We start from the raw sequence: 21,543 nt of genomic DNA on the forward strand, positions 1-21,543 counted from the left end.
GATGCATCAGTGGAGTTCCTTGGCTTGGTGATATCCTTCATTATGACGTTCTATACGATGATTTTTTTTTTTTTTCCTGGTGGCAAACCCACTGAATAATTGGTCCTCTCAGTTTACAAACTGAATGAAGAGTTCAAAACTCAGAAATATTTGCAGGATATACAGTACAGCAGAGTCAGATTGAGATTTGGAAGCTAATTGGTTGAATCTTAACAGGCCTAAAATCTTGGTGGATCATTTCTCGAAAGGTGATAATGAGCAAGATGGTTACAGCTGTAAAACTGTACGGTTCTCAACTTGCAGCCTTCTCAAAAAATCCCAATAATTTAGTAGTGCTACTTAAAAGCTATCAAAATTCACAAGGAAATTATAGCTGCGAATGAGGAAATAAATGTCTTTCTGTGGAATATTTGAACATTCTAAGAGCAAGAAGACAGTGTCTTCTTAGCAGGGGGAATAACCTGTTCGTGAGATGGTAACAGCGTTTAATAAAAAATACACAAGTTCTTAACAGGATAGAGTCACAGATGGAGAAAATAAACTTATGGTTACCAAGGGGGAAAGCAGGGGAGGGATAAAGTGGGAGACTGGGAGTGACACACACTACTGTATGTAAAATAGATAACTAATTAGGACCTACTGTGTAGCACAGGGAACTCTACTCAATACTCAGTAATGACCTATATGGGAAAAGAATCTAAAAAAGAATGGATATATGTATATGTCTAACTGATTCACTTTGCTGTAGAGCAGAAACTAACACAACATTGTAAGTCAACTATACTCCAATCGAAATCAATTAAAAAAACAAAGAAAACTGTAAGGCTTTTGGTGCCACACAGATTAAATTTAATCCATTTTGGTCAAAAAAAACCAAACAAACCCAAAACACAAGTTCTTGAAGAATAAGAAATTAAAATAATTCAAAAGAGATTAATATATTGGATTTTTAGGAGAATGGAAACTTTTAAAACGTAATGGTTATTAAATGTATAGGAATAGAAAATGTCCAGTTATAAATCTTAAATTACTTAACTATGCTATAAGTTTTAAGATTTCTTTTAGCTCAGAGCCTAATATATCATCATTCCTTTGACTACCTGAAAAAAAATGAAACTCCACTTTTGCTGGTAGTATGAAGGAGGGAGGAATGGACTTAACATTCCAGTTTGTGAATACTCTCGTTTAGCCCAAACCAAGCTAAATTATTTGTGGCTGATTATCACTCATGTTGTCAGCCAATTTAAATATTTTGAAAAGAAAGTTTACTTTTTTTATGTTCACAAATTTAATACTATTTTAAAATAAAATTGTCCTTTTTTCCATTACCCTAAAATTTGAGTAATAGCAAATTCAAGCTGTTCTCACTTTTCTCTTTGAGAAAATATAGTAAATGAGCTAGATTCATATCTGTTTATATTCCCAATGAGTGGAGAATAGTTGGGCAGGAGAGGAATTAAATTGTGCATATCAGGAACCCTGAGCCCTCTCTTACATCGTTTTATTTTTAGAGGATCAGGAGATGAGGGGCACCTTCACAAGTAGGGTAGGATTTTTTTCCCCTAATTATGATTTAAATCTCAGGAAAATGGAATACGTTTATCTAAAATGCATTTTAATATGCAGAGTCTCAACATGAATACTTTATTTTTAAAGCATAAATTGGAATTCTCCTTCTGTTTTCTCATACTTTCGTCCCATGGATCTTAAAGATGTCCTGACAGCTGGGTTACACCGGGAAGGCCCAGTTAGATCAGCCAGACCATTCCACCCTCCCTCAGTGATGCAGTGGAAATCTGCCTAAAACCAAGAATTGTGCTAGGAAAATAGAGGAAGACTTTAGAGTTCTTTCAGATTTCATATATACATTTAATAATGCAACATGGTGTTCTTTTGTTTTGAGTATGGCGTAGTTTTTTGGTTTTGTTTTCAGTGTGGTGTAGTTTAAAGCATGGCCTTGGGCATAAGCGTTGGGTGTCAGGTCAAAGCTGTGTTCAGATCTCTCCCCCAGTTCCCCGCGCGTTTGGCAGTCTCAGTGAGCTCATCTGTAGAACAGGGGGATTAGGAAGAATCTATGAGATGATGCATGTCCAAAGCTTAGCACAGAACCTGGCTGGTATTAAGCATGCAATGAACCACAGCTATCGTTACAGTGCCTTCCAGATGCATACACTCTTAACCCTGTGTTTGCAGCCAGCCTCTCCAAGGTGCAGCCGTACCTGTTCCACACTCTGTGTGATAATAACACCTTTCCTCTAAGACTCCATTTCATCTCATACACACTCTTATTTAGCCCCGTGAGGATACCGTGAATTGGGAAAGAAAGTCACTAAATAGCTCGACTTTCAGCTTGTCTTTTGGTAGATTGCTCCCTGTTAGCATCCAGTATTTTGTACCCTAGGGCTCTACCCTGACACCCCGTTGACGAGATTTACATTATGGAAATGTTTTCTTTCTCCTATTAAATCGGTATCTCAAACGTCAAGTAATGCTTTACTGTTTATTTCTTTACTAGAAAAAAAATGTATTTTCATTAAGCTAAGGGAGATTGAAGAAGTCTCATGGGCTTTTCAAAATAGTTTTGTACAAGCCACTCATTGTTTTGAAGTTCGTGATACGTTCCAACTTGACAAAATAGTTTTAAGTCCTGCAAGGGAAATGGTGTAGATGTTTCTCAGAATTAGTAAAATAATTTAATAATCTAATATGTAAATAGTTTGCTGGATTATAATGATAATTTATGGGTTATAATGCAACCCTAATCTGGACACACTTGTTAAAAAAATACTTTTCTCTTTAGAAAATCTGTTGTAGTTTGAAGACCTATTTGCTAAAAGGAGCAAAGAGAATGAAACTTATACTTGTGTTGAAGCTATCCTCAGTTAGGTGAAAAGACCCAGCTCCTAAATTCTACCAAGTAATACAACCTACTTGGCCGCCAGGAAACCTAAGTAAACAGTGATTTCTGAAACAACCCCTAAATCCTTTATAATGGTATGTATCTACTGCTTCCAGGCGCTGGGAAGAGAAAAGGCAGATTTTATCTTCTTTATCTTCTGACTCACACTGCAACCAGACAGAACATAAGGGGTGTGTGTGTGTGTGTGTGTGTGTGTGTGTGTGTGTGTGTGTGTGTGTGTGTGTGAGAGAGAGAGAGAGAGAGACAGAGAGAGACAGAGGAGGGGGTGGGGGAGAGGAGACCCAGCCCTGGGACATGAGGGAATAAATGATTGAGTTATGATTTCTGCACAGTCAATGAAAGAAAAAAGGACAGAACATTTCCACATAAATAGAGCAAGGGAGAAGGGAACAAAGGACACAAAATGCAAACTCCGGAAGAGAAAGAAAGAATGGGACAGGTCAAGCAGGAATCAAGTCAATGCTGCTTTTTCTCAGACCACCAAACCAGTTGACCACGTTAGTTTCAAGGTGTTAGTTTCAAGTTGCAAGGCAGAATCCCCGCAAAGGTCACAGAGTTTCCTTTCCATTTGCTGAGTGGAGGCTGCCATCACTGATAGGTCACAGCTCATTTGCTAGACCTCTGACTTCGCCGGCAGACAGCTGACCTTTTCAAGAAGCCGCTTGCCAGGTAGAGCGCAGGATGGAAGGGTGGGTAGGAAGCGGCGCAGGGTTCCCGGCACTGCTGCTCGGTACACGCCCACCACGGGTTCATTCCTCATCTCCCCAGCCATCTCTCATCTCCTTCGTCCAGCCAACTTCCAGTCGGCTGCCTGCCAGATAAGGAATTTAATAAAGACAGATGTTTGTTCTGCGTGTGTAGTTTGAAACAGAAAGGTAGGAGGAAATGTAAAATGTTTCCCAAAAGCTTGTAAAAAATCTTGAATAGTTTGGGAAGTAATAATAATTAGGCTTGCGATTTGCATAGGTATTCATTCTTAAGAGCAAGTTGTGTTTGCTCTATGGCATCGCACTAATAAAACAGAAATTTCACACAGTAACCATCACTTTTATTACCCGTGTGCCACATCTGTTCAACTTCCTCAGTCTTCTGAACCTAATGATATTTTGGATCTCTCCTCCCTGGTGCTATTAACTGTGGATAGGAGGGGCTCCTTCGTAATTCTACACCTGTTCAAGTCCACGCCCATCAACTCGCTAAGCTTCCCAGACAAGTGCGTGGTGAAGCATGAGAACATCTGAATCTGGGGTGGAGACGCAGATGGCTGAGGCTGGGCTTGGCTTTTCAGATTTTGTTAAGAAAATCTAATGTATTTCCTACCATGGCAGTTGATGACGGCAATTTATATTCCAGGAGGAAGAACAAACTAAATTCATCTCAAAATGATTGTAAATCATCAAGACGGAGTAGCCTGCCACCTGAAGTACTCATAGGAAATGACATTAAAGGAAGACTTCAAAGAAACATTAAAAACTTGGAACCCATTCACCTGAGGCGCCCGAAAAAGAGACCATCCATATTTCCAGGTAGGATTTGTTTCTGTTGATGCCTGCCAGTTAAAAAAAACAAACCAAAAGTAACAAGGACTGTATTTCGTTTGTAATGATCAGATGTGTTACATTTAAAATGAACTTGGGACATGTTTGAAAGCTTGAGGCAGCTCAAGCTAAACATGTTTGAGTATAAAATATAGAATGATTCTTTCATCTGAAAGCACCCCCATCTTTTCTTCTTTTCTTTTCTTTCTTTATTTTCATATCTTTAAGGGTCTGTAAATAGGCGGCTGTTTTATTATCAGGCATCAAGATCAGGGAACCTCTTTGCTTGTAATCCTGGAGAATTCCGTGCTGCATTTCATTCTCTGGTGTGTTTTCTTTATTTTGCAAGATTATGGCATTGTTGAATGAAGCTGATACTTGTGTGCCCCAGAAATTAACACCATTAAATACTCGAATGCATGCTTCAAATTCCTGTCTTGCATCAGAGCCTGAAACATTTGTAGTAAAGGTCTCAATTAAACAATGTGGATGGTGAAATGTATTGGAGCACAGAAGACTCAGGGGTTTCAATCTTGATAAAGAGACTCTGATGGCAGCTTTAGATGTCCATGCCTGGTATTAGCGGTGTGTAGCTTGTAGAAGACGCCTGTGATTGTGAACTCTCACTGAGGTGTCACTGGTGGGTGTGTGGTCACTGAAGAGGATGAATTATTTAGTCAACTTATTTCACTACTGTTTGCATTGGAATCTCCTGGAGAAAATGAGAGTGGCCTTTTTGTTTGTGATTGATTGATTGGAGGCTTTAAGGAGGATAGATTAGACACAACTGCTGAGGGCTAACTCTGTGATGATAGAAAATAAAGAAGAAAAATTCATTCAAGCTTTACTTCATCATGAAAATGAAATGAACCCCCCTAACAGTTGAGTCTTTTTAAAAAATATTTATCTATTTATTTGGTTGTATGGGTCTTAGTTGTGGCAGCTGGCTCCTTAGTTGCAGCTTGCCAGCTTCTTAGTTGCGGCATGAGAACTCTTAGTTGCGGCATGCACGTGGGATCTAGTTCCCTGACCAGGGATCGAACCCGGGCCCCCTGCATTGGGAGCACAGAGCCTTATCCACTGCGCCACCAGGGAGGTCCCACAGCTGAGTCTTTATATTGAGGTGGGAGCTCAATGGATTCTCGTCTAGACTGTGTCCCTAAATGGTCTCCAGGCCACCTCACTGACCCCTGTGGCCTTCAGGTACATTACTTCTGCTATTTCTGCTGCCATTCCCCTTCTTGGGGACAGCAACAGGAGATGGACTCTTACCATCCTCCCTATCTGCTAGGGTCTCCAGTTGACATGGTAGAGAGTTGTCTGCCCAAAGTTTGAACAATAGTGGCTACTTTTTTTTCTAAATTCCCTTTCACATGAACCACAACTTGATTGTCATGTAGGTCTCACTAACTTCTTTTTACAGTGGTTGACTTAGAAATGCCACCAGGCTGCAAATCCCACCACAGCTCCTAAACATCAGCTGAAAACAGAAATGTACATAGGTTGTGATAACCATTCCTATGTTATATGCTGTGTGGTTACACATAAAGAGTGGATATAACGTGGGACCTGAGCGTCAGAGAAATTAAGACGCAACTCAAAATTAATAACTGGCAAAACTACGGGTCAGACATGGGTCTTTTAACTCCAGTGTTGAAGCTGTTTCCCTCTGTTACCCTGTGCTGCGTTGTCAACTGTTGTTCTCATTTGTCTGATGAGATGCAAGATTGAAGACATGTCAGCGTTCTGATGTGCATTCACTCTGACCCTTACATACGCACAGTCAACTTTATCCTCTCTCTCAAGTCTCCTGTTTTCAGTCCTGCACTGAATGATTGAATGATGGACTGATCAGCTCATTCATTCACTCATGAAATATTCATTTCGTTCTTGCGCTGGTCTCGGGTGGACCTTGAAGAACCGAGCTACATGTTACTCTTGTGTTCTTATCTCCCGTTTCTCCTCTGAGGGCCGTCTCACACTGCAGATAGTTATCTACCCAAAATGCAAATATGTTTGGGTCATTCCCTTACAATTCTTCAGTGGCTTCCCTCGCTCTTCAGATAAAGTCCAGACTCCTTGAAGTGAAGTACACGAGACTGCCTACCTGGCCGCTGCGTCCGTCCCCGGCCCATCTCTTTGCTCTCCTCCCCTTGCAGTCCTGCAAACTCAGCCAACTTTAGATCCCCGTGGTCCATAATGCTTCCTCTTCTAGGGTAGGTGCTATATAACCTACCTGCGTAGATTCACCCAGCTAATTCCTACCTTGGCTTCAGGTGTCAGCTTGACAGCCCTTGTAGGGAATGTCTAGGAAGTTTTCCTGACCCTCCCATCTGGGTGGGGTCCATTCTCTGTCCTTCTCATAACACCTGGACTTTTCCCTATCACAGCACTTATCACATTGTATTGTAATTATCTGTTTACTTGTCTGTATCTTCCACTGGCCAGTGAGCCAGGGACCATATTAGTCTTGTTAACCATTGTGTCCCTTGTACCTATCACAATGCTTGGCACATAGCATGAACTAATAAATATTTATTCAGTTGACTCAAATCGTGATGGACAGAATGAACCCTTGGCATGCCTTGTATGCTCTGCTTTCTTCCACTTTCGCATCCTCCCTCACCTCCCAACACACACACAGGTGCACACGCACACGCCTGTGTTCCTTTTATGCCCTTTCTTCCATTCTCCACCTGGGCTCCGAGGCCTAATTCAAGACTTCTGTCTTCTGTAATCACGCAGTCTTCCCATCTCTTTGAGTTCTCCTTTCATGCCTACCACTCACCTCCTTGGCCTCAGTACTGCATAAAGAGTCCTTCCCTTTCTTCCTGGGATCGTGTTCAGTTGTCTTAGGTTGTGAATGGGTTCGGTGGTCACTTTGTGGCAACTAAGTTTCTATTTGTATAGAAACTCTTTGAAAACAGGGGCAATATCTTGTATGGCCCAATTGTATCCGAGAGGGAATTGCACATAGTAGGTGGTCAGTTAACATCTGGTGGTAAATTAACTAATTTGCTGTGAGGCTGTGTCCATCCTGTGGGGCCTATCTGATTCTAGCTCCAGGAAAGAACTAGTTGGCAGTAGAGACTATCAAAAGGGAAAGTCTTTATACTGATTTTCATCACCATATAGGAACTCCTGGTGGGGGAAATGCAGGTACCCCTTGTCTCAGTGTGTAATTCATTTGTTAAAACATGTGTTAGGATTCTGCTGTATACCAGGATCATTCTAGACCTTGGGAAGAGAGCAGAAAATAAGACGGTTTCTTATGTGGGCTGATGGGAAAGAATTTTCCTAGCAGGATGCCTTGCATATTGTGTAACCCGACAAATACCTCTTGAGAAAAGGGGTGAAGGGGGTACCACACTCACAGCAGTGAATCTTAAAAATCAAAACCAATACATTTAAAAATCATATTTTTATGATTTTTACAAAAACATCAAAAACTGTTTTTCTTCCCTCGAAGAAGCCTCAACAGTAGAACTAGTCTGAGTTGCTCAGTTGAAGTTCTTCCATCTCGGCTTCACCAGACCAGGCATTAAGAGTGTAGGTAGGTCTCTGGCGGGCAGCTAACCTTGCTTCCTTGTCCTCCTGAAAGAACTCCAGCAGCTCCGGAGCAGAGGGCTCAGCTCTGTGAAAGAAAGCAAAGGAGGAGAGAGATGTGGTCCTTACACATACCACATCCATAGGCGCGTCAGATTGAAATGAGCAGCTCATCCTGCACCTGGAAGAAAGTGGGGCTCAGGTGCCAGGTGTCATGGGTTGTTCACTCAGCACTCATAAGCGAGCAAGTTGGTGTGTTTGATCAGCTCATTCTTAAAATACCCTACCGATTTTACAATCATCTGTTTGAAAAGCGGGGAGCCATCTGCTTGGAGGAAACAGGCAGTTCCACGTACCTCCTTGTTGCTTAGTTAGAGGATGAGTGTGGGACCTCGAGGAGGAGGGCCCTCTGGTCAGGACTCACATGGCAGATAGGCCAGCACGCAAGCTAACCTCCATTCTCATTTTTAAGTCGGTTCTGTTCCAAAGGGATGTTGTAAAAAAAAATCCTAAACGATCTAAAAAAAGTTATTTAAAATCATTTCAATAAAAAAAACAGATTTTGAACATTTTCTAAAGTAAAACTGCTTTTTTTTTTTTCTTGCTGTATGTAGGATGTTATTGGAAACACAGGGAAGTAGTAAGAACACTGGCAGCTAGATGGTTCTAGCCTCCCTGAGGGTGGCCAGAAGGAGGCGGTGCAGCTGGGCCGTTGGGTTCGGGCTCCCTCCTGGGTGCCTACTTATCCCAGGCACAGGGAAAGACACTCCGTAATTAAGCCCGCCTCCTCCAGTTGTGTGCTCGATGTTAGAATTCTGTCACTCTGCGGACTTTCCTGGATTCGCCTTCCAATGCAGGGGGTGCGGGTTCGATCCCCGGTCGGGGAACTAAGATCCCACATGCCTCGCGGCCAAAAACCAGAACATGAAACAGAAGCAATATGGTAACAGATTCAATAAAGACTTTAAAAATGGTCCACATTTCTTCATTGTAAGACTTTAAAAATGGTCCCCAAAAAATCTGTAAGGAATAAAAAAAAAAAAAGGAATTCTATCACTCAGAATTCCTGCTGAGTAGTGATTTGATGACGTTTCAGCAGGGCCTTCCAGGGACAAGGAGGACGGGGGAGGACCTCCTTAAGGTCGCACCGTGAACAGTGCTTCCTGGGAGTGTGTGCAGTTGGATTCAGTGGCTCCTCTTGGTGATGACAGGACCCATGTTTCGTACACCTGGGTGTCTTTGACGTGGGAGGTGCCCTGGAGGTGGTGAGGTGTGCAGGCAGGGTGGCGGCACGTGAGAAGCACCATGTCATGGCCTCTCCGGAGCCGCACCCCCGTCCATCTGGTGGTGCGACTTCCTACCACGGCTGCTTCCAGAGGTGGCTGTGCTCAGGGCCTAAGACAAGGCAGCCTCAAAGGCACGAGTCTGAACTTGTCCTCTCATGAAAGGATTTCAAGACAAAGGATTTCACCAAGGAAGTATCTACCTCACAACTGGGTTCACGTTCTGATCCCCCATCTTACTAAACGTGTAATGGACGAGTCACCTGATCCCTGGGAACCTGTTTATTTCTTCATCTGTGAAATGGGAGCGAAAACACCAGTGTCACAGGGTTACATGAAATGCAAATGAGATAGTCCGTGAGGATGAAATGATACACAGCTGGAATTGACTCTGTTTGCTTATTCTTTGTTGATATCAAAGGTTTTGTTTCACATAATTTATACTTTACGTGGGTGGGTGGTAAGTGTAAGTGGAACACTTTGCAAATCTTCATGGATGGAAAGTTATCCTAAGTCGTCAATCAAACCCTCTGCTAAGGTAAATTATTATCATTATTACTTTTTTTTTTTTTGTGGTATGAGGGCCTCTCACTGTTGTGGCCTCTCCCGTTGCGGAGCACAGGCTCCGGACGCACAGGCTCAGCGGCCATGGCTCACGGGCCCAGCCACTCCATGGCACGTGGGATCTTCCCGGACCGGGGCACAAACCGGTGTCCCCTTCATCGGCAGGCAGACTCTCAACCACTGCGCCGCCAGGGAAGTCCTGCTAAGGTAAATTCTATATAATGAGACACCACTAAAAGACCTATTAATTTTCCATGAAAAGAGGGTAACATGGAAGCTCTTCTTAATAATAAAAATATCCATATATTTTCTCAACATGACCTCATTAAACTTGAGAGTATTGTCATGTCAGGCCTCTGAAAATTGTTCTGTATCAGAAACAACACTATCCGTGATTTCAAAACTTACTTGTGGCCTTGTGTTTAATGATTTTGCCTAACTTTGTCTAACACCTTGCTTTGGGAAATTCAGCTTAGGCTTTTTTTTTTTGGTTATACCTCGTGGCATGTGGGATCTTAGTTCCCCGACCAGGGATCAAACCTGTGCTACCTGTAATGGAAGCACGGAGCCCTAACGACTGGACCACCAGGGAAGTCCCAGCTTAGGCTTTTCTTTGAACTACAAGTTGGAATAGGATGGTAGTTCATTCACAATTACATATAATGTATAGCTTATATATAAGATTAAAAATGAACTCACCACTTGAAATGAATCTTTTTAAATATTAGGAGTATTTAGACTTCCAGAAGTTTTGGAAGTCAACGTTTGACATTTTGATTTAAAATATTTATAGCATTTCTTACTCAAAAATACTAATGCAACAAAGACTGAAGTATCCTGTTTCCTTAAATAATCATATTTGTTTTATGGATAAGTTTATTCAGGGAGGTGAAATTTCTGTTCTTGTTTTGCTTTTTTTTTTTTCTAAAAGGAAACAAAACCAAAAACTTAATGAGGATATTAGTGGTAAACCAGTTACTTTTAAGAAAAACAAAAATGCTAATACTAGTCACATGTGTGGTAACCAAAGGGAAATATGTTTTACCTTTATGCAGGGACACAGAATAAGCAGAAGGCATTAGATTTACGGCTTGACTTCAGGCTTTTCCTCCTTGTCATAAAAAAATAAATAAATACAAATATACGGTTCTGAATACAGGACTTACGATATAAGTATATTGAGAAGTGGCTTAAATGCTCCTGTTCTAAAAGCAGTTCACTTCCGTTTGCTGATCTATAGCAAATGTATAACTTTTCAGATTTGAGAGCTCCCACACACTTTTCTTCCCATTCTTAAATCTAACACTCTAAGGTCTAGTAGTGACATCTAGACTATGAAAAGATTGTGTTTTTACATCCACATAACTTTATATTTACTCAAGATAGTTCAGTGATAATTTTAAGCATTTTAATTGTTTTCATAAATAGTGTACTTTTAACAAATATTTAGCAGGGGGTATGGCCATCCAGTTACTCAGTTATGCAGAGAAATGACCATACCCCAACATTCTTTTGCTTCAGATACTTTGGGACTCTGTACAGAATGTTTACCTTCAAAGTTTAATTAGAATATCTCCAGCATTTCTTTAAAATCTAGGAGCTTAAACAGGTAGTCATTTTTGGGTGACATGCCTGGAAAAACTCTCATTACAAGATGGTCAGAGTGTTTTAGGTCACGACTTCCAAACCTTTCCATCCTAAGTGGGGCATGAGTTAATTATTTTGTGCCGAACAACAGATTGTCAGATTTACCTTTGAACATCCTGGGAGTTCAGAGCACAGAGGTGGAGGAACCACAAAGGTGGTATGTACTTTTGTCAGTAGATCAGATTTCTCCACGGTGCTCCCTCAGCTATCAAATCATGCTCTTCTCTCCCACCCTGATACTTGAGAAAGACTAAGTCATCTTGATGGATAATAAATACTGGATGGTGTTTTGGAGTAATTATGGGCCAGAAAGATTCAATTCAAAGAAACATTCTTTAATTTTAAGTATCAAAATAGTGCCCAAGGATAAATGGAAGATATGCATACGGGAAAGACTACAACATCTATTCAACAAAAATCGAAGCTGTCTTGCTGAAGGACTACTAGATGCAAAACGCTGCGGAGGACAGGTTGATGGTTAAGACATTGACACACAGCGATTTGTTCTCCTCATTTTTTACTAGGAGAGCAGGGTGCACTAAGTTGGGTGTTCATGCTTCTCTGGCACAAGTGCTTAAGCTCTGTGTTGCACCAGCTAATGGCAATACTGACACCGTGTCATCTGGCACAGAAACCCTAATTGTCAGTGAAACATCGCCCTACAGGAAGGTCCCAGGGGATCTTAATTGTCCTCTGCATCAGGGTTTCTTTGCTGGGAGATTGTTTACCTTTTGTAAATTGTGACTCTTCTGTACCCTCTAAAACACTTCTGGCCTGATCAGTCTCCTGGACTTGAGTTTTTTCAGCTAAGGAACTGAGCACAATGAGGAAAGAACACCAGGGCCTGGTGACGGCCCTGAGTTCAGATCCAGCTCTGGGAAGGACAGGTGGAAGAAAGCCACGCCCCTCCCTAAGCTCTGGGCCCCTGGGCAGGGCAGGCAGATCCTGGGGCACTGCTGGCATCTCTGTGCTCCCCTTCAGGCCACACTCCGCTGATCTCCCTCATCTGGGCTGGAAACAAAATAAAGATCAAGCCTCCTGGATGCCAAAAACAAAAACAAAACTCAGTGAGAAAGAGTTATAAGTTGAGTGTTCCTCCCCAGGGCCCAGCTCAGGAAGGGTTTCCAGTCTTCTAAGATTTTCATATGCTTGTACAACTAAGGGAATATTAACTGAGCAACGTAAGGCATTCATTTTCAATTAATTGCACAAATGCAAATTACTGGAGAAGGTTTTTCAGAATCCACCGGGACCAGCCCTGGAGATTTGATTGAGGAAGTCTAGGCTGGGGCTGGGCTTCTAATCGCTTTGTGAAAATTATCCCCAGGTACATGGGACGTTTGTCCCATCCCCTAGTTGAGAACTGCAGACTTAAAGGAAGTGGAAAAGATCCTCAAAGATCAAAGTCATTCATAAACTATCCCCGGTTCACATGTAGGAAGCGGTAGGCATCTATTCGTGGCAGGCCCCCGGCCCTGCCTCTCGTCATTCAGTCCTCTCTCCCACACACCAAGCCATCACCACCCTCAAAGGTCAGTGTGTTCTTGGGCAGGAAGAGAACCTGTATTTTCTCTCCTGATAGTGCCTGGATTTGAGTTCCATTATATACAGGCCTCCTCCTGGTTCCGCCTCATAATCTTACACACTACCCGTCTAGGTCTTTGTTGTAAACCCTGCTCACAGCAGAGGGTAAAACACTAGGACTGTTTCTGCCACCTCTTGATCAATTTTTAAAATGTTAACGATGTGCTGAATGTTTGTGTCCCCCCCGCCCCAGAATCCATATGTTGAATAATCCCCAATGGGATGGCATTTGGAGATGGGGCCTTTGGGAGGCAGTTAGGTCATGTGGATGGAGCCCTCATTAATGGGATTAGTACCCTTGTGAAAAAAAGACAGGAGAGAGATGATCTCTCTCGATTTCTCTCTCTCCGTCTGCCATATGAGGACACAGCGAGAAGTCAGGAAGAGGGTTCTCACTAGACACCAAATCAGCCAGCACCTTGATCGTGGACTTCCCAGCCTCCAGAACTGTGAGATGTAAATGTTTGTTGTCAAGGTGACCCGGTCTATATTAATTGGCTATAGCAGCCTGCATTGACTAAGCCAATTGGATGAATGAGAAATATTTGAGTCCGTAAGAGAAGAAAAACTCTTAATACAACAAACAAGTAATATAATAAAATATAGAAATGTTCAGTGAACGAAAGTTGATGAATATCACGCACGATACTTAGTGCTGCACAGAAATTGCATTATTCGGAAATAAACTGTAGCGACTTATTTTCTTTTGTTATTGAATCACATCCATCCAAAATAAATAGCAGTTGGGCAACTTCTCAAAAGAAATATTGCCAAAATGTGATTACTTTTAATAAAGATGCCACAAATTACTTCATAATTATTTAAACAAAAGCCAATGCAGTTTTGGAAGACTGTAAACATCCCGACGTTGTGACCTTGTACTTTGTCTTAATTTCTGCTGAATTAGAAAGGGCTTTGCTGTTTCAAATATACCCATGCTGTTCAGTCCTTCAGCAAAAAAGTAGGCGACTGAAGTCTGTGTGCTTAACCATGCTTGACGAATGTTGATAATGATAGAAGCCATTTTATTGGTGGTAAATCAGCTTCTGATTTCCACACCAAACACTCCCACAAGCACAAACATGGTTGGGCAGGAGGCAGGGAAGTGGTCTGGAATCATATCCTTCATGGACAACCTGAAATGAAAATGCAAAATCTCCATCAATGGGGTGCTGGTTGGGCGTAAGGGGGTACAGAGGAAGCCCAGAAGGCATTTATCTAACATGCTTAGCAGAGGGAGCTTAAAAAAAAAGCAAGCAAAAAGAAGATAATGTTACATCTGTCCCCCACAGCAGGAAATTTGCGGGGTGGTTTTTATTTTGAACATTTTACTGCTATGGACGGGGCAAAATGACTTGCAGAAATGAAACTGTGTTTGGTGCTTGCCTCTGTGGAGTGGGGAAGCTCCCTGAATGTCACCGAGATGGTGAAGAGGGAGGGTGGTGGCAGGAGTGTAATCCTTGTTTATTTGATAAGTAATGGTTCTCTCTTTAAAAGGCTCTTTTAAAGTTTCCCGACCTTGAAAATAATGATGAGTGAACACAAGACTGGACAGAGTGAGATAGAAAGAGTGGAAAGTTTCTGTTCCATCCTCTCCCGCAGACAACAACGGATTCTATATCTCTATCCAACCACTGCCTCGGGGGATTGACTTATTGGAAATTGAAGCAGTGGGAGGGAGACAGAGCCAGCCGGGAAGAGTCCATTGGCTTCTCATTGTCACACTCCTCCTTGAAAGGCTCCCCAGCTCAGCCTGCACATTATTGCTTTAAAACAGTGTTAGGATCTAGCTCAGTTGTATTTGCGCAGCAGAGATAGAAATGACCAACGTATGAGCTGTTGATGTTCAGACAGAAGTCCAGCATTGTGTCTGTCATACAGAGTGAAGTAAGTCAGAAAGAAAAAGACAAATACCGTATGCTAACACATATATATGGAATTTAAGGGAAAAAAATGTCATGAAGAACCTAGGGGTAAGACAGGAATAAAGACGCAGACCTACTGGAGAACGGACTTGAGGATATGGGGAGGGGGAAGGGTGAGTTTTGACAGGGCGAGAGAGAGTCATGGATATATACACACTAACAAACGTAGTAAGGTAGATAGCTAGGGGGAAGCAGCCGCAAGGCACAGGGATATTAGCTCGGGCCTTTGGGACAGCCTGGAGGGGTGGGATGGGGAGAGTGGGAGGGAGGGAGATGCAAGAGGGAAGACATATGGGAACATATGTATATGTATAGCTGATTCACTTTGTTATAAAGCAGAAACTAACACACCATTGTAAAGCAATTATACCCCAATAAAGATGTTTAAAAAAAAAAAAAAGAATAATTAAAAACTATTTGAAGATGAAGGTCACAACTGAATTCGATTTTCTTAGTCTTTCTGAAGTAATCCAAATTATGATATGTTAATTGAGTAAATACAGATTGATTTTAATAAATGGATAAAGGAATATTATTCTCCCTAAAAAAAAAAAAAAAAAAAAAAAAAGAAGTCCAGCATTGCACGCTGCTTTCCTTAAGTTGGAAAATACAGTGCGTAGAAGTTGATGAAAAATTTACTCAAAAATCCACCACACTCTTTCAGGGGCTATAGTAGAGGGGTACATATACGGTTCTGCTTCTTTAAAGTGTGGACATTTGAGATTAACACTGTAAAATCGATTAATACGTAATTGTTGTGCACAAAATACAGATTAATCAGCCGTCTGGAATTCTGTCCCTGCTCTGGACCAGAGTGTTTACGAGCCTGGGATCTCGCTTACTGTACAGTACAGTTATCATCTTAACGTCCCACATTGCTGTATGCTACTCATTGCTGAATGGAATGGCTCATTAACATCTGTTTAAAAGCAGCATAATAAACTATTCCGTAGTTTAGGACTTTAAGTTTTAAAAGTTATAAAATGTCATGAATTTCATCCCAAGTGGCAATATTTCTCCAATCAGTCTTTAAGGAATATGATTAGATGAGAAGTATACCTCACTTTCAAAATATTTTAATTTCATCATTGAGAAAATTGGAAGGACACCCATTTTAAAGTCGTGGGGATTCTTCAAGCTTCGATCTTGCCAATTCTGGGCATTAATGAGCTAATTCAGCTTTTTGGTCATCATTGCTATTGTTTTATTCAATGAGAGGGCGTCTTAGAAGACTTATGATGTTTCTCCAAAAGTTGAATTCTCAATTCCTTGCTAATTATTCATCTTATAGATACGTCTTTGAGTCCTGGGATTTACTGTTTTTTCAGAGCTCAAACTGCAAAAAGTGCTTGGTGGTTGTGTTGTTGAAGAACTTAGACAAGCACTTGGCAGGGAGCACAGTGGAAAATCAGAGCATCATTGAATTACGGATCTGAAAGAAATCTTAGAGAGCATCTAATTCAATGCACTCATTTTACAGATGAAGAAATACAGACCTACACAGACAGCTTACATTGAGGGTCTCCTGCTTCCCAGCATAATCTTCATGAGGTCATCACCAAAACCTAGTTTAAGAACCTCTGGGGTCATTTTTTGTCAACAACAAAGTGAGGAGAAAATGATGCCCGCAGCTTTCCTTGTGGGTCCCAGAGGCAAGCAATCCGCGCACCAGCCTGTGTTTATTCAGCCTCCACACACACACCCTTCTGCACAGGACACTGCAGCGGAGAGGCAGGGCAGGGGGAGGTTGAAGCTTTAAAAGGTACATGTCAGTCACAGGTGGTGACACACCCAGCTGAAGGGCGAGCCTGGCCCAGTGCACGGCATCAAGATCTCAGCTGGCTTTATTTTTCATTCTGTCCTTAAGAGATGAAAAGTCTGTTTCTTTGATGAAAGGAATCAAGCGAGCGAGGGGGAATTTTAGTTTTGGGAAACTTTTGTTCAAGGAAATGTACAGGAAACGTGATTGTCCTCAGAGATGTGATCCAGGGGAAAACCTAGACCCTATGTAAACATTTCTTTTGTGGGGGGAAAGCTGTAGGAATATTTTCCTCTTGAACGGTGAAAAGGTCTACTAAGTTGTCATTGTTCTCACAGACTAAGATCACCATTCCCGTGTCACAGTGGGGAAGCTAAAGCATATGGAAATAATCTTTTCAATGTTAAGAGGGCAAATTTGAGACAAGATAAGATTTCACAACTTTTCAGTTTCAAGTTCTCCTTCACCAAATATTCTCTGAGGTTTATTCCATTCTCATGTTCAAAAAGTTATAACCCGGACTTCCCTGGTGGTGCAGTGGTTGAGAGTCCGCCTGCCGATGCAGGGGACGCGGGTTCGTGCCCCGGTCCGGGAAGATCCCACATGCCTCGGAGCGGCTGTGCCCGTGAGCCATGGCCGCTGAGCCTGCGCGTCCGGAGCCTGCGCTCCGCAACGGGAGGGGCCAAAACAGTGAGAGGCCCGCGTACCGCAAAAACAAAAACAAAAACAAAAACAAAAACAAAAAGTTATAACCCAAAGCAGCTTTAAAACCCTGTATCTTAGTGACTGAACAAAAAATGTATATGTCTTTTTTTTCTACACAGGGTATAACCAAATCCCTAATTGAAAATCAGTTAATAAGGCCCCTGATTAAAGGGGCATCGGAGGTAGACAGACTTAGCCTGACTGTGCTTGTGGAGCAGCTGTGTGCCTGCGTCTGTCATTGAAAAGTAAATACTTTGCTCAGTTGAGGGAAATGTATTACTGTTTAAGGTTGTCAGGACTCAGTTTAATCTTTGAAAAATAGGTCACTGTTGTTTTGTGTGGTCCTCAGTTTAAAAAATTATCTAACCGCAGGTTCTATACCTCTGAAGGGGTATGTAATAAATAATCATTACTTTGGGAAAAGGATTCTACAAGAGCTCAAAATAGAGCAAAAAAAGGTTTTTTTTAAAGCTTATTTCTTCTAAGCACTAGGGTTTGAAAATACAGAAGATTTTTTTTTTTCTGTTTTAAAGTAATAGAAGGAGGAGATCATATAACCTCACATAACCTAAAAGTCAGCTGGGAGCAACTCGCTCTCAAAATTTAAGTAAAGATTGATCAAGCTTCCATGCCAATACCTACAGAAAGTCCCAGGCCCAGCCCCCAGATCTCTATAACTTCAGAGGCACTGTCCTGCTTAAGTTCCTGCTTCTGCTCTTTTTTTTTCCAAATATTTCCAGTTTTTATTTCTTTCTAGGCATATGACAGGATTTTACTTCCTTTCCCCTAGAATTTAGTATAACCATTTGGCATTTTGTGGCCAGGGAATTTTGAGAGTCACAATTCAGTGTGTCATGATTGGGTGGACATTTTAAGCACCATATCTGAGACACCATATCCCCTTTCTTCTACTTAAGTGATTGTAGAAATTGATGTCAAGATAAGGCCTTCGTCAGCCTGAATCCAAAGAAGCATAAGTAAACACCCTGTAAATTCTGCTAATGTTTCGTTTGTTCTCTTTTGCCGTTTATGGATTTTCCCATTATCTTCTTATGCTGTGTGAATTCGGAAGGGGAGTTCATCCTCTTTCCTTGATTTCCACAAACAAAAACTCAACCAAAGAAGCCTGTGTGTATAGCAGATTCTGTGGGTGACCAGAGAGACAAAGAGGATGTAGGTTTTAGATACTCATTCAGCACAGACAGTGCTGATTTAATATTAGATGTCCCTGTTCTTGAAAAGCCCTTTCAGCCACCCTGACATTTGAGATTTCTCAGTGCCTACTCTACCAGTATTCTTAACCCCTGGACATCTTTTTTTTTTTTTTTCTTTTCTGGTACGCGGGCCTCTCACTGCTGCGGCCTCTCCCGCCGCGGAGCACAGGCTCCGGACGCGCAGGCTCAGCGGCCATGGCTCACGGGCCCAGCCACTCTGCGGCACGTGGGATCCTCCCAGACCGGGGCACGAGCCCGTGATCGATTCTTTCAAATTCCTTTCTACCACATCATCCCCAGAATTTCATGTTCTTCTCCCTCTGTCATATAGAGCAATTCTGATCTTACCAGCTGCTACCCCCAACTCTTCCTTTGGCCTATCACAGCACATCCAAAACCAGTCTAGGTGCTCATCAAAATCAAAGGGCCATCTGAGATTACTTCCTTTAAGCCCATGGTCGTCATAGGGGTACGTAAGAACCATCTCAAATTTTGTTAAAATTAAATTCAGATGCTGGCTCATCTGGTTTGGGGTTGGCCTGGGAGTACTTACTATTAATAGTCATGATTTGATTCTGATTGAGGGATCTTCCACTCATTCTTTGAGAAACTCTGTAGTCTAATAAGAGTCATCCTCTATAGGAGGCAGCTGGATTCTAGATAACAGGGTTTTTCCTCCTTTACATATAGAGTGTACCTACAAAATCCTGCAAAGACCCCGCTGTGATTGGGGTTAAACGTCTCCCTGTCATCCTATTGCTTTACCATCTTATGGTATAAGCCCAGGGTCACTCTGCTTAGAAGCTCTGTCAGTTAAAACTTTGGTAGACTCATTAGTAGGGGATAAGACTCATATTTCCTGTCTTAATAGGATTTATCTTGTCAAACATGTTTGTATTCACTTGAACAGGGCCAGTGACCCATGTAGCTAAGTTACATAGGGGACACAGCTTGCTCTGGGACAACCCAGGGTACTTTGCTTCCCATCTTCCAAAGATGTAGAACAGAAGACAGTCTTAAGGGATCAGGAATTAAGACCGTCTTGGGTTAGCAGGTGTTCACATTATTTTATATTTTTAATACCCAGACTAGTGATGATTTCATATTGATTTGGGCAGCATTATTCAATGAGATTAGCTTTGTTTTCCACTCAGTTTACAAGATAGGTATGTCCCTTTTAAAAGCTAATTTAATTACAAACCAGAAACTGATCAGAGGGTTATTATAAAGTGTATAAATTATCCATACTATGAATTAATAAATTCTCTTACATAATATAATGCATCTTAAATAATTTGTTTTACACAAATGTGGTACACATTTCAGGAAGCTGTCAACTGTGTTGTGTTAAGAAATACGTATATATCTACACTATCCTTCCTAATACATTTACTGTCTTTTGTCTAGTTTCTGTCATCCTTCTACCTCAATTCTTAGCTCTTTGATTAAAAGAGCTAAATTTTCTATTTTTTTAATGTCCCTGAAACATTTATCTAATGATTCCTGCCCTCAGTGGATGTTCAGGAAAATGCTTACACCCCACCCAGAGCTGTGTCATACTCTTCCCTCTTCCGGTAACAGTGTGTGGACCTAGCTACGTAATTTAGCCACCTTGTACACCCTAGAATATTCCCTGAAAAGTGGGATAAAAATAGTATCTAATCTCTAAAATCTCTACTATTTTAAGGACCCCTCTGGAGTCTAGAACTGCATCCCCGAAGTAGTTCTCTCATCCACTGGTAGCTTTAATTCTCTTAAACATTGAGATATTCTGTAACACCCCGCACCTTCTTTCTGATAGTGCCTCTATCGTGTTTTAGCCCCTTTACTTTCAGAATCAAGCCTACACTCTTGAGCAAGGCTTTGAAGACCCAGGAGCCCTCCCAGGGTGGCCCCGTGTTCAGAGGGAAGGCTTCGTCCCTGCCCCTGACCTTCCTGCACACATTCCGGCCACATGGAACCACTGAAGCCCTCTGGCCCTGCTCCCCTCTCATTGGGGCGGGTCTTCACACAGGCTTACTTCTAAATCTGCCCACCTTGCTTTTCTCTGTCATATCCTTTTTCAAGGCTGAGCTCAAATGTCACCTTATCTCTCAAACTGTCCCTTAACACTCCCACCCTCAGATGGTTTAGTTGTATCTTACCTTTTGTTTCGTATGTCTTCACACACTGTTATGGTGTTTAATGTTGTTTGTATCGTTAGTACCACCCCCTCTGTTCCAAGCCTTTTTCTTTTTTATAACTTTATTTATTTATTTTATTTTTGGCTGCGTTGAGTCTTCGTTGCTGCGTGCAGGCTTTTTCAGGTTGTGGCGAGCAGGGGCTACTCTTCGTTGTAGTGTGTGGGCTTCTCATTGCGGTGGCTTCTCTTGTTGCGGAGCACAGGCTCTAGGCGCGTGAGCTTCAGTAGTTGTGGCACACGGGCTCAGTAGTTGTGGCGCACGGGCTTAGTTGCTCCACGGCATGTGGGATCTTCCCAGACCAGGGCTTGAACCCATGTCCCCTGCATTGGCAGGTGGATTCTCAGCCACTGCACCTGAAGGCAGATACTGTGTATCCCATGCATGACTGAATGAGCGAGTAAATGAATGAATGGATGCTTTTCCTATCTGTCTATATATTAACTGCCTGGTCTGTCTTAGCGATCAGTAACATGCACAAAGCTAAACTATTTCCCAAGAGTTGATAGTCATCCTTAGTATTAGTTTTCCAGTGAAAGTGGTTTATTTTCCTCTCTCCAAATCCCTCACCACCTGGACTCCTGTTATTTTGCTCTTGCCTTAATATATCCCATTTCGAGAGGATGTTTTGCTTATGGTATTAGCTACTTCACATCCTTTGCAGATTTAAGTAAGTGA

General features: G+C 41.9%; 1 protein-coding gene across 2 annotated transcripts in view; it reads left to right on the forward strand.

Annotated features, from left to right (window-relative positions):
* The window catches only part of FRY (FRY microtubule binding protein), a 423,367-nt gene that overhangs the window by 90,507 nt on the left and 311,317 nt on the right, over window positions 1–21,543 (forward strand). For both annotated transcript variants that reach the window (XM_032611303.1, XM_032611301.1), the window contains exon 2: window positions 4,274–4,446. The gene's annotated coding sequence lies outside the window, so the exon portion shown is untranslated. The remainder of the gene's footprint in view (window positions 1–4,273; window positions 4,447–21,543) is intronic.

This window comes from Phocoena sinus, chromosome 18 (assembly GCF_008692025.1).
Source record: "Phocoena sinus isolate mPhoSin1 chromosome 18, mPhoSin1.pri, whole genome shotgun sequence".
NCBI classification, from domain to species: domain Eukaryota; kingdom Metazoa; phylum Chordata; class Mammalia; order Artiodactyla; family Phocoenidae; genus Phocoena; species Phocoena sinus.